General features: G+C 43.6%; 1 protein-coding gene and 1 pseudogene across 5 annotated transcripts in view; one reads left to right on the forward strand and one right to left on the reverse strand.

Annotated features, from left to right (window-relative positions):
• The window catches only part of LOC116083798, a 4,029-nt pseudogene extending 2,449 nt beyond the window's left edge, over positions 1 to 1,580 (reverse strand).
• The window catches only part of Itsn1 (intersectin 1), a 183,907-nt gene that overhangs the window by 23,776 nt on the left and 147,726 nt on the right, over positions 1 to 12,405 (forward strand). The window lies entirely within an intron of this gene.

Consider the following 12,405-nt stretch of genomic DNA (forward strand, 5'->3'; position numbering starts at 1 on the left):
GGGCAGTCTGAGAAGTTACGCTCAAAGTAATGGCCAGCATACAGCCAGTCAGGAGCTCCTGTGTAGGGTTATTGCCTGGAGAGAACCACGTGGTCCACCACTCTGTGTCCTCTTTGGCACGTTCTTTTCTGGCTTCTCTCTGCTTTTCCTCTAGTTGCTCCTTCTCCTGGCTGGCCAGATCCATATTTCCATTCTCCATGCCACGTATGTCAGGACGGAGGAGGAAGTTCTGTGGGTGGTAGAGTCTTCTCCATGCCTGACTCCAACTCATTGAGACTCACAGTGAAGCTGGTGAAGTTGTACATCTGAGCAGAGTTGGGAGGCCGGCTGTTGATCCTCCAGAGTAGCTTACTGCCAGGGATGACTTGTACCATCTCCTGAGCCACAGGAACATCATCCGCCATGTCGCTAGGCACACCACTGTTAGCTTTCTCGAGGCCATCATCCGTCTTGGCCTTCCTGGCATGGTCACCTCTCTTCTCTTGCTTCTTAAAGGACTCGTATGAAGCAGGATCTATGCCCCACAAGCACTCTGTCCACTTGCCATACATTATAAAGAGCTTCTTCCTGTTTTTGTCTTGTATGTACCCTTCTACTCTGTGAAGTTCCTTTCCAAACAATCCACAAGGCTTGAAGTGAAGTATACACTCATCTCCAGTTCTGTGATTTAGGATCTCTACTATCCCACACTGTTCTGTCCATAGCTGCCCAAGGATGACATTGTGTACACAGCACGTAGGGTTGGTCCAGGTATAGGCTTCATTATGTTTGAGCAGCTCCAGTGTGATGGTCCCTCGAGGCTCAACCTCCACACTCTTGCCCCAGAACTTCAGCTTTGGGTAAATGGAACCGTGGAACCTGAAGTCTTGATTGAGACCTTCTGAATAAAATGCACTAATAGGAGGGTGGTGACTGACCTGCTCAGATATAAATTTGAACCCTAAGTCTTCCCTGATCAACTCATATGTCTCTCCCAAGAGTGGGTTAAAGGGTTTGCCAGTTCTCTCCCACTGGGAAGCCACAGCCGAGACCGCAAAGGCAGCTACAGACGCATCCTCTCCAGGGGCTGGAACTGATTCGGGGCTTTGTGAATGAGATACACATGCTCCATGTACTCTATAATCCGCTGCAGGAAGCTCAGTGGCTCATTGAAGGCAATTGGCATTGTGATCTTGGATAGCTCCCAGCCAATGCATTTCTTCAGGATACTCCACACACTGAAGTCACTTCTGGTGAACATGGGAGCAGGAAGGGCTGTCCTGTGCTTTTGAATTCCATTCTCTTGTGGTGATCTCTCCCCATTTTTCCCACTCCTGGTATTTTTTTGCTGGTATCCAAGTCAATCATCCCACTAATTTTATTTGCCTCTGAAAATTCCCCTGTAGAATCATCAGAATCAAAGCCTGTGATGGCATCAAAGAATTCTTCCTCTCCGTTCATCCTTCAGTGACAAGGCTGTCACTGTTCTGGGGTTTGGTCCTCCTACTGGATCATATCTGATCCATATTTATGTTGAAGTTGTGTGTATCCTGGAAATCGGAATGCGGTCTCCCGAGGCGCTGAGGACCCCACGGCCGTCGCCCCGCCCCTGACCACAGCCGGCAACCCTCTCGGTTTTTTTTTTTTTTCAAGACAGGGTTTCCCTGTGTAGCCCTGGCTGTCCTGGAACTCACTCTGTAGACCAGACTGGCCTCAACTGAGAAATCCACCTGCCTCTGCCTCCCAAGTGTAGGGATTAAAGGTGTGCACCACCACCTGGCAAACCTGTTCTTTATTTTAGTACACTCTAATAGCTTCATTTTTTTTTTTCCGAATGAAGTCTTTAAGCTATCTATAATTTATGCTAGTATAAACATGTAAGTTTATCAGGAGTAAATATAGTTTACATGTCTCAGTATTTCATTATTTTTATATTTTTATCAAGCTTTGTAAACCAGCAGGTTCAGGTGAAGATAGAAATAAGCTGTTTATCTCACACTGTTCTGAGGAGTGCTGGGAACCCTGAGAAAGCCATGGGGGAGAAGCAGGAGGGGGAGAGAGCAAGTGTAGGGACGTCTCTGCAGCTGGGAATCCCTAATCTGTGTGCCCCCAGACCTCTCATTCTAGGAAGTGGGCTGCCACGCCCACTGGCATCATTATGACCATTGTTTTGTTTGTTTGGTCTGGTTTTGGAGACTCTTGTCTAGTCCAGGCTGGCCTCTAGCTCAGTGTGTAGCTGAAGAGGGTCTTGACCTTATGATCCTCCTGTTTCTGTCTCCTAAATACTGTGACTACAGGCATGGGCTATCTACCATGCCTTGCCTTTATGACTATCCTCTCTGTATGTCTCTCTGTAACTGTCTCTCTCCACTCCCCTTCCCTTTCTTCCTTCCTCCTTCCCTCCCCCCTCCACCCCCTTTGCCTCTCTGCCTCTCACACTGTCAACGCTACCATGTAAGCAGTCTTGCAGTCTTTCTACTGAAGCTCATCTTTCTAAGACATCAGGCATTAGTGATATCTATCTGCCAGGGTTTCCTCACGGATTTCCCCAGCTCCTCTTGCCAATAGAGCAGCTTCTGCACTGTAAATGATGGTGTCATTCCCTTCTTAAAACATCTCAGAGGTTTTTGTTACACTTCAAATAAAGATTCTGAAGTCTGTGTTTGTCTAGCTTCTCTTCTGCATTCCCTTGTCTACTTTGATTGCATCAACCAAATGGCCTTTGTTTCTGGAGCTGGTTCCTGGGGGGGGGGGGTGTCTTTGCATTGGCTGAAACATCTCTGGAACATCCCAGAAACTACTCCTAATGTGGTCTCTGATTTTCCTGGCCTCTCAGATCAGAGAAATGACTAGTCATCCACCTTGTTATCACATCCGTTCTTTGCATTAGTTCTCTGTATGTCACATGATCATGTGGTTTACCACTCCTTCAGGTAGACGCCAGTTTGTGAAGCCTGGCACCAGCATAGTACCTTGCCAGCACCTCCTCTCTTTTTTTTTTTTTTTTTTTTTTTTTTTTTTTTTGGTTTTTCGAAACAGGGTTTCTCTGTAGCCCTGGCTGTCCTAGAACTCACTCTGTAGACCAGGCTGGCCTCGAACTCAGAAATTCGCCTGCCTCTGCCTCCCAAGTGCTGGGATTAAAGGCGTGCGCCACCACGCCCGGCGCACCTCCTCTCTTACTATGTGAGAGTAGCACAGGTTACCTTTGGGTAACTTTTTTTTTTAAAGATTTATTTTATGTGTACATTGTAGCTGTACAGATGGCTGTGAGCTATCATGTGTGTGGCTGCTGGGAATTGAACTCAGGACCTCTGCTGGCCCCGCTGGCTCCGGCCCCACTCGCTCTGGCGTAATTCACTGTAGCTCTGTCTTCAGACACACCAGAAGAGAAGAGGGCATCAGATCTCATTAAATTTTGTATGTGTAAGTGCATATGCATGTACTTTCGTGTGTGTGTGTGTGTGTGTGTGTGTGTGTGTGTGTGTAATGCCAGCTTTGAACATGAGCTTATTTCTTGTGCCAGGGCCTTCTGTGGACACCACTCCAGAACACAGGATGAAGGGAGAAGAGCCATAACATGGCCTCTCTCATTGGCTCTTGGTGGTTTTTTGTGCCTTTCTATGCACACTTCCCAAGCTAGAGGCAAATCACATGATTGCACACATGCCTCACAGACAAGAATTTAACTTCTATAGGAATGTGCTGATAGCAAATATTTTTCATAACACTGTTTGCTGTAGTATATTTGGAGGTACTAACATTCTGTAAGGATTTCTGAGCGGTAGTCAAGGCGAGATGTGGCTCTGTGGCCCTTAGCCTACTTTGTCTAGCACTGTGAGGACCCTTAAAAATTACCTATTATTTTTAAATTTTGTATGTGTACGTGCATCAAATCCCACTCCAGATGGTTGTGAGCCACCATGTGGTTTCTGGGAATTGAACTCAGGACCTCTGGAAGAGCAGTCAGTGCTCTTAGCTGCTGAGCCATCTCTCCAGCCTCTCTCTGTTTTCTCTAAAATTTTACTAACTATAGATAATTGGGAAAATAAACATGCATCAAATATAAGTATGGTAAAGCCCGTGTTTGCTCTAGCTAGTTAGAGCATCTATATAATAGTGTTTATTATTTGTTGTCCATTAGTTCTTTTTTCTTCATACACTGTTTGAACATTGCCTACATTTATGGTCATTGTGATCATTTAATTTGAGACTTTGTTGATAATTTTTACTTCTTTTTTTCTTTTTCTTGAGGCAAGGACTCAGTATGTAGACCAGGCTGGCCTAGAACTCACAGAAATTGTTCTGTCTCTGCCTCCCACAATACTGGCCTTTATCAACAACTATCATAAGATTAATTTTAATTTGCCCTTTCTCTGGCTTTTTCTCCTCATGAACCATTCACTTAACCAAAAAGGCATACAATTTTTCATGGTTAGAATGGAACTAACCAGAGAGTTGGAAAGTGGAAGCTGGGATGAGAATAAGGCAGCCATGTGATTCTTAGGTTAGGGTCAATGGGTCAGTCTCCATTAGATCCTTTTGTTTTTCTTGTGAGGCCATCTTTTTTGACTGGTATGGTAGGTAGTCTGAACATGAGTCATTCAGGCCACTTGAGATTGTCTGTGGAGGGCCTGTGGGTTTGTCATCCTTGCTGTTTTGTAAAGAAGCCATTGTACTAGCTCCCCATGCCTTATTCTTTTGTCATTCCTCATCTTTGTCCCCAATCTCAGAAAGGTGGCTTGAGCCACCGGGCCCTTCATGGTGCTGGGCATAAAATGAATTCCTTGTGAGTGCCTTAGTAAAGGTCTCTTCTGTATCTGTGTTACAAAGAGGCCTGGTTATATGTAGATAACATGCTAACTAAGCCACTAAACTCCTGAATAACTCACACTTAGAACACTTTCAAAATGCGTTGAAATACTCAGGCTACTTTGTGAGTAATTTTTATTTTTTGTAGTTTTGAGAATTCCTGTGTTTTACTTTTATAGCGGCTGTCTGCTGTAGAGATATCCACTTTGTCAAGTCAGTTAGGAATGTGTGCAGATGGCAGCTTAAATGATGTGTTTGCCATTGGAGCAGATGCCCAGAAGTAAAGTGATCCCATCCCATCAAAGTGAAGGTGATGGGCAGGAGCTGCATGCAGAGCCTGTAACGTCTGGTAGGGACCAGTGTGAACCCTGCAGTAGCGTTCTCTTCCATTTCCTCTGCAGTATCACAGTGTTTCATCTGAACCAGTATTTAGTGCTGATAACTGATACTGTCTTAAAGGCTCTTAAACAAATATAGTTCAGTGATAACTTTGTTACCTTTATACTACTTATCTAATCCGATGGGAGTATCCTTTGAGAAAAGTGTCCATTAGTAAGCTTAACTCACAGGACAGACATTAATCTTGCATAAGTGGCTTGCATCATTACAGAATCAAAATTGTCCCTTTTTAAAAAAAATTAGTTAAATTTGTTACTTGACTATTTCACTAAGGTACTTACTGTGTACTGACCACTCTTACCCTCCAAATGTCTTTCCCACATTCATGTCTGTCTGTTTTGTTTTGTGATTTACTGAGTTTCTCCAGGACTGTGAGTGTGACAGGAGTTTGCATCTTTCTGTTGGAAGCTGGTCCGATCTGAGAGTACTTGGTTATTATAATGGTTCAGCACTTGTGCCGTGATAACAAGTGGGACCATCTTGCCCAGGAGATGCTTGGTCTTTTATCGGCTCCTGGGGTTCACAGATGGCTAAGACCAAGGGTGCATTTTTCTCCTTTAGCAGCTTTCCAGAACTTTGAAAGCTAGACACCAGGGAGGAAATTTCCAGTTCTATTCTGGCGTGTTTTCTCTAAGTCTTGCAGCAAGATATGTGTTCTCTTACGCAGTAGGGTCTATCCTCTAACTCTGATAGTAGAATTAGGTGGCTCTACATCACTGTGATAAGTTGTATTTTGGTTTATGGTTCTAGAAGCCTAAGAGTCTAACATGAAAAAAAAAAAAAAAAGGTCTGTCCTGGGGAAGAGGCGAGTCAGCAAGCGGCAAATCTGGCAGGAAGAGCAGGAACCTGAGAGGTCATCAGAGTTGTAAGTCCTCCAGCAAGGCTGGGCCATCCAGGCCTCCCCAACAGCACCACACCCGGGAAACAAGTGTTCAGATGCCCGAGGCTGGGGGCATTCCTCATTCAAACCAGAACAGGCAAGAGCACTGGCTAAGAAGACCCTCTATGGTTTGGGAACCTCTGGGGCCCCACTGACGCCTCCTATGGAGATGTCCCACACTGGACCTGGAGACTTTGTTTAGCCACCCATTGCTTCTAGGATCAGCATTATCTGGAGTCAGTTGGTCTTGATGTCACGTATCAGAGATTCAGTTCTTTTGAAAAGAAAAGTATTGACCCCTCATGGTTTCAATATGAAGAAAAATATTTTTTAAATATGAAATGGTATGCTTGATGAGAATATCGAGGTCAAGGTAATACATTAACATTGTTTCACCTGGGATACAGTAGCTCTGGTACATTTAAATATTTATTAAGCTTTATGTGAAGCCAAAATTGAGGTACAGTTTCTCCAGGATATCTTAAAATTTTTCTTTTATTATCTCAGGAGTATTAGTTTGGAGGTTGAAGAGGAAAAATGAGCATTTCTTTTAAATTAGGTTTAATTGTAGTGACTCAAGGCAAGACAGAGACATTAGCTTCCCAACTGCGCCTGTGAACAATGGGAAAATCACAGCACGTAATACATGGCTTATGACTTGAAAACTTTAAGAAATGAGCTGGAAGTGGTCATGTGCCTTTAATGCTGGCAGTGTGCAGGCAGAGGCAGGTGGATCTATGTGAGCTGCTTTCCTCCTGACCCTGCAGACTCCAAAGGCTGGAAAAGAGTGTAAAGCCGAGCGCAGCCACCTAGAAAGACAGCAGCTCTGTCTTTCCTGAGACCATTGTGTGCAGTCAGGTTCTCCTGTCTCTTAAACAGCAGCGTATTTACAACGGTCTTTCCTGCTTGGAAATTTCAGGGTGGGTTCAGGTTTGGAGTCCTGTACTCCTTGGGCTGTGCCTTATCTGATTATATTGAGGGAAGAAAGAATTATTTCACCAAGATTTGCTTTGCAGACAAGTTAGATGTATTGAGTGTGTTTAGGAAGTACCTCTTAACACTGTAGTGGTATACCAGCTTTTACACGGCCCTCATAACAGTGACTCTTAAAAGGTACAAGTTAGACACTTAAAGTTTATCCTAGCTATCCATGTGACAAACTAATTCTTTTGAGTCAAACTTTAGAAAAAAAAGTATCTGAGATCTCAAGTGTTGGTTGCTCGTCCTTTGTTTCTAAACCTTGCACTTTCAGCTGAGTTCTTCTGTCCATTGAAGAATAAAGCTGTCAGTTCCTGTTTTTGAGTGTGGGAAGTCAATTTCACTACCTACAAATTTCTGCATGTCAGTAGATTTAGTGACAAGTCATAACTGTTTCTCGATCTGCTGCTAAGGAAAAGTAGATCCCTTCGACCGTTTGAGATGGTTTTATTTCTAACCCTGAAGCCAGTTTGTTCCACTTACTCCTTCTTGAGCATGAAGTCTCGAGGCTCACCTTGTGTTACTTATTACACTTTGGAGGGTAACTGGAGACCCGTGTCTGTGGAAACTTGAGATACTGGGCTGAACTAAACCAGAATCTAACCAGCAACATGATTAAATAAATCTGTAGCTAAGAGAAGTAAGGATATTTACATTTTACCTATTTTACATGGTGTTGTTAGAATCACTATAAATATTTTTTAAATTGTAGAATGTATTTAAGTTTTTCACACGACTGCTATATAAAAAGCAAGGTGTTAGCATCCCATTTTTCTGTTTTTGACACTAGATATATATGTTGTATTCTGTAATTTCCTGGTGTATGTTCTAATAAATGTTTTGTATATGTGGTCTTATTTTGGCTGCCATAAAAGCCTTCTGTCCTATTTTTACTCCTTTGCGACGAGTCTGGACACAGCTAAGTTAATAGCAAGGCAATTGAAGTGTGTGTGCCAAGTGCTCGCCTGAATATCCTCTGGCATCTCCACTTTCAGGGTTGAGTTTCTGTTTACAGCGACCTTTCACCATGACTGGGCAGTCTGATTCCATGGGCCTGTTGTCTGGCCATCTTGTGCCCAGTGTTTGTCTAGTTCTACTTCTCCGATATTCATTCCTTTAATCTTAGATTTCATTGGTTTAACTGGGAAAGATTAGCTGTCTACTAGTCAGTCATGGATCATTCATGTCCTGTGGCGTACATTTGAGAAGCAGAACTGATAAAGGCAGATCTGAGACCCCACTGGCCCTGAATTTCTCTTGTGTGATGTTGATGGTGTTGTCTCTTTATCTTATTGGGCTCTTGTGCTTGCTGTTGGCTAACCAAGCTGAGTGTTTGACACAGTTTGGTTGTGCTTCATGTGGATTTTGCAGATTCTGGTTTAGTTCAGCCCAGTATCTCGAGCTTCCACAGACACAGGTCTCCTTTCTGTTTGGCTGAGGCTCACAAGGCCTCATACCAGTAGTTTTCCAGCTTCATTGGGAAGCATGTAGCCATGAGCCTATCACACACAAAAGACAATATGTAGGTTTTGCAATTTCTACTTTGTAGAATTTGAAGACGTAAGGATTTGGGCTGGCGGCTTTTCAGGGGAAGGACTCCTCTTTTTACAGAATTTTTTTTTTTTTAATTTGTCTCATTTTTTCTTTATGTTTTGTGACATTTAGAAATGAATAAACATTTAGAACAAATGAGATGGCATACAGAAGCAACACTCAGAATCTGTAATTGAGACAGTTGCCAGTGGCTTCTGGATATTTGAAAAATGTCTCTCATTTGATCATACATCTTGAAAAAAAGGCACCCTTTGACAGGTACCTTGTTTTTTCATGGGTTTTTAAAGCAGCAGCTGTGATATTAGGAACATAAAACAAACAGGCAGCCTCTGATGTGAACACTGTTCCTGAGAAAGGTGTGAGGTTCCATTGTAGACAGAGGAGCCTTTCAAACCTTGTGACTGTTGGCTCTACAACAGTATGATTATGGAATCTGCTACCTAGTTTCTTCAAAAACAGAAGGCTTGCCTCCTGTGTGTTAGAATGTTAAGCTTAATATTTTGATCATTTTCTAATTTTCTTGAAAAGGCATCACTTTGCATCTTACTAATTGTGCTATATTTTATATATTTTTCTCACGACCTCAGGTAACTAGTGTGAAAATTACATGGATGATCTTACATACAAAGTTAGGAGCTAGTAGGTCATTTCTGTTGTTTTCCTTGCAACATATTTGTATCGAAGTATGTTGTAAAATCGTTTCTTTTCGATTTAGTATTTAATTGTTGCTTCAAGGGAAAAAATCCCTGGTTCTGCAACATTTATAGATATGTGCTATAGGAGGAGTCACACTGGGAAAGAACCCTTGCTTAGTTCTGAATGTAGGTGAGGCTTTAGTGACCACTGGAGACAAAGGGCTGGTCACCTGGCTCACTCAGGCCTTCATCCAGCACACAGCTTCCCAGCGTCTGTGGCCCAGCCCCGTGACAGATACTGGCAGCCCCAAGACATCCTTGCTCTCAGGGGAAATCAGTGAGCAGCAGTCTGCAGGGAATCTACACAGAGAGGAGCACAGGAGAGAAGGGTTCTTCTAGCCGCCACCCAGGGTGGAGGAGGCGTGGAACCTGGACATGGCTCCTCAAGTGGAAAAGCTCCTCCCTGAGGCTACTTCTGCAGTCTTGTCTGTAGTACTTGTCACTAGTTTATGACTGCCAAAGGTTGACATAGAAATTATGAACACATTTTTCTTGGAGTGTTTCTGTGAGCTATCTGTGCTTATTTTTTTTTTCTTTTCCCATATATTTTTGCTCTTGCACTTGGGCAGTCTCTGTATATTATGCAACATGTGTCTATAGAATTTTGAAGCTGCTACCTTCCCAGAGCCAGCTGTATTTGAATTGTTTGACACTTTCATATATTTTTATAATGAATTTTAGTCATTTTGACTTCCACCCCTCCCCACCCCAACAGGAACCCTTTTCAACAGTCCCCCCCTCCTCTGAACCTGTCTTCTTTTGTATGTGGCCACTGAGTTTCATAAGTCACTCACTCAGGTGTGGGTGGAGCTTACTTAGTGGACGAGAGATATCTTGTCAGTGACCACACCACTAGCTACACATGGCCCTGCCCCTTGAAAGGAGCATTCTAAATGCAAATCTGCCCCTGTGGATCTTGTTCAGTCGGGTGGCTTCCTCACCCCAGGGAATCATGGGAGACCTGTCTCCACACTGTGCGGCGGCCTGGCCGGTGCCCTTTCTTCCCTGTGCCTGTCTACTTTGACTTTTGCTGCTCCAGGAAGCACTCGGAGGCCAGCGTTCATCATCTCTTGCCCTAAACATGACCTTTCTTTTCTTTGGACCTTTATGCTCATCATGAGAGTCTTCATGTGATGAACGCAGTAATTGATTAAAGCTGAGATTTGTCAGTTTGAGTTTTTATCTTACAATTGCAGGGTGATAATTTAACAACAGAAGCTGACATTTGGAGCTTTTACTCTGCATAAAGTAGGGGGTCCAGATGTTCAAACTCATAATTAGCTAGGTGTGCTTGTGCAAGCCTTTACTCCCAGCAAACACTCAAGAGGCAGAGGCAAGTGGATCTCTGTAAAGCCAGTCTTCTTTACATAGCAACCTCCAGAGCTACACAGAGAGACCCTGACTCAAACAAGCAAAAATTTCTCACTTAATTACCATTGTTCAAGAAAAATTATTCTGATGTTTGTTAAAATGGAAGGAGAGGCGTTATTCTCAAGACTATTGAGAGGAGAAGGAAAAATTGGGCTCAGCTCCAAATTCAGTAAGGACGGGTGGAAGTGTATAGCTGTGTGGCAGAGCTGGTGAGAAAATCACTAAGAGTAGGCACTGAGGGTAGGGAAGATGATTCGTCCAAAACGTACTGTACTAGTCTGCTTTGGCGTGGACTGGACACCTTAAGCAACAGAGGGTGGTGGGTGTAGTTGAGGGGACAGCTTAAAGAGGCCTAGCTAAAGCTTGGTCAGAAGAGTCTTTGCCAGGATTAGGAACCCATGGGTTCAGAACCTCTTGTGTTGAGTACCTGCAGTTTATAGATCAATATCTGAAGCTCCGAGAATGGGAGCTGGAGCCCTTGGTCCTGATGCTGCTGTCCCCTGCCCTTGCTGCCTGTGTGCTCAACGCTGACGGCTGTGAAGTGGATCGATGTGTGCCACTGAGGACAGCTCCTGATGTTGCCACCAGCAGTGCCGCCCCAAAGGTGGCGTTCCTCCTGTAGCATGAACTTAAGTGCTAGCCACTCAGCTGAAACGGAGCACAGATTGTGTATCTACATCGCTCGGTATCCAGTTCTGTTCCCTTTAAATAGTCATCAGAAGAACTTTTGTTTTGCAGGATTTCTGTGTGTTGCCTCTTATAGTAGTTATAGGAAGGAAATGAAAAATAAGGTTTCAGATGTTTTCAATAGAAAGCTTAATTTTAATCAGTAATCAGCATCTATTTTCATGAAAAATTGTTTAACTATGGATGAATTATCATGTAAGCCCTATGAACCAGCTGTTTGCTAAGTGGTGACTGGTGACTATTTTTAAGTGATTTCACTCAATTTTCTGAGAGTAATGAACTGAGTCTCTGGAGTTTTTGTAGTGCACTAGAAGAAGCTGGCTTGTTGGCAAGTGCTGCTGTCCCACACCTGGGAAGCTGTGCTAGGATCTCAAGTATAGTCCCATAGACAGATCTCATCTCCCCTCTCTCTGCTGCAGGGTGTGGTGGCTTATACAGGGCTTCCTTTGGATTCCTTCTTTGACTGATAAGGAATCTTACTGGCTGAGCATTGTGGCACTCACTGTTAATCTTTGAAAACGAAAATAAATAAAAAGAGCCCTGCATTCTTTCATTCCCCGCCCCCTTACACCTTCTTTATGCAAGGTGTGGGACTGTTTGGATTTGATTGCCATACCTGATTGATACTGATACCCTGAATTGAAATCAGGGTACACACAGGCTAATATCGTGCCCCACCTCAGTGCATTGTGCGCTCAGCCCCATCTCTGCTATATAGTCTTGTGCCGCTTCTTTTCCTCTTTTTAGCCAGAATGGTTTTCCCTGATGGGCCTTAGGGAAGTCTTAGGAGTCCACAGGATTCTCTTGATTTCTGTAATGCTTGTGGAAGTAGAAACAATCATTGTTCAAGCTTTGGATTGTTTTGTTTTGTTTTGTTTTGTTTTTCAATACAGGGTTTATATGTGTAGCCCTGGCTGCCCTGGAGCTCACTCTGTACACCAGGCTGGCCTTGAGCTTAGAAATCCACCTGTCTCTGCCTCCCAAGTGCTGGGATTAAAGCCGTGGGCCACCTCTGCCTGGCCAAGCTTTGGATTTTTTTTTTTTTTTTTTTTT

This window comes from Mastomys coucha, unplaced genomic scaffold (assembly GCF_008632895.1).
Source record: "Mastomys coucha isolate ucsf_1 unplaced genomic scaffold, UCSF_Mcou_1 pScaffold12, whole genome shotgun sequence".
NCBI classification, from domain to species: Eukaryota; Metazoa; Chordata; class Mammalia; order Rodentia; family Muridae; genus Mastomys; species Mastomys coucha.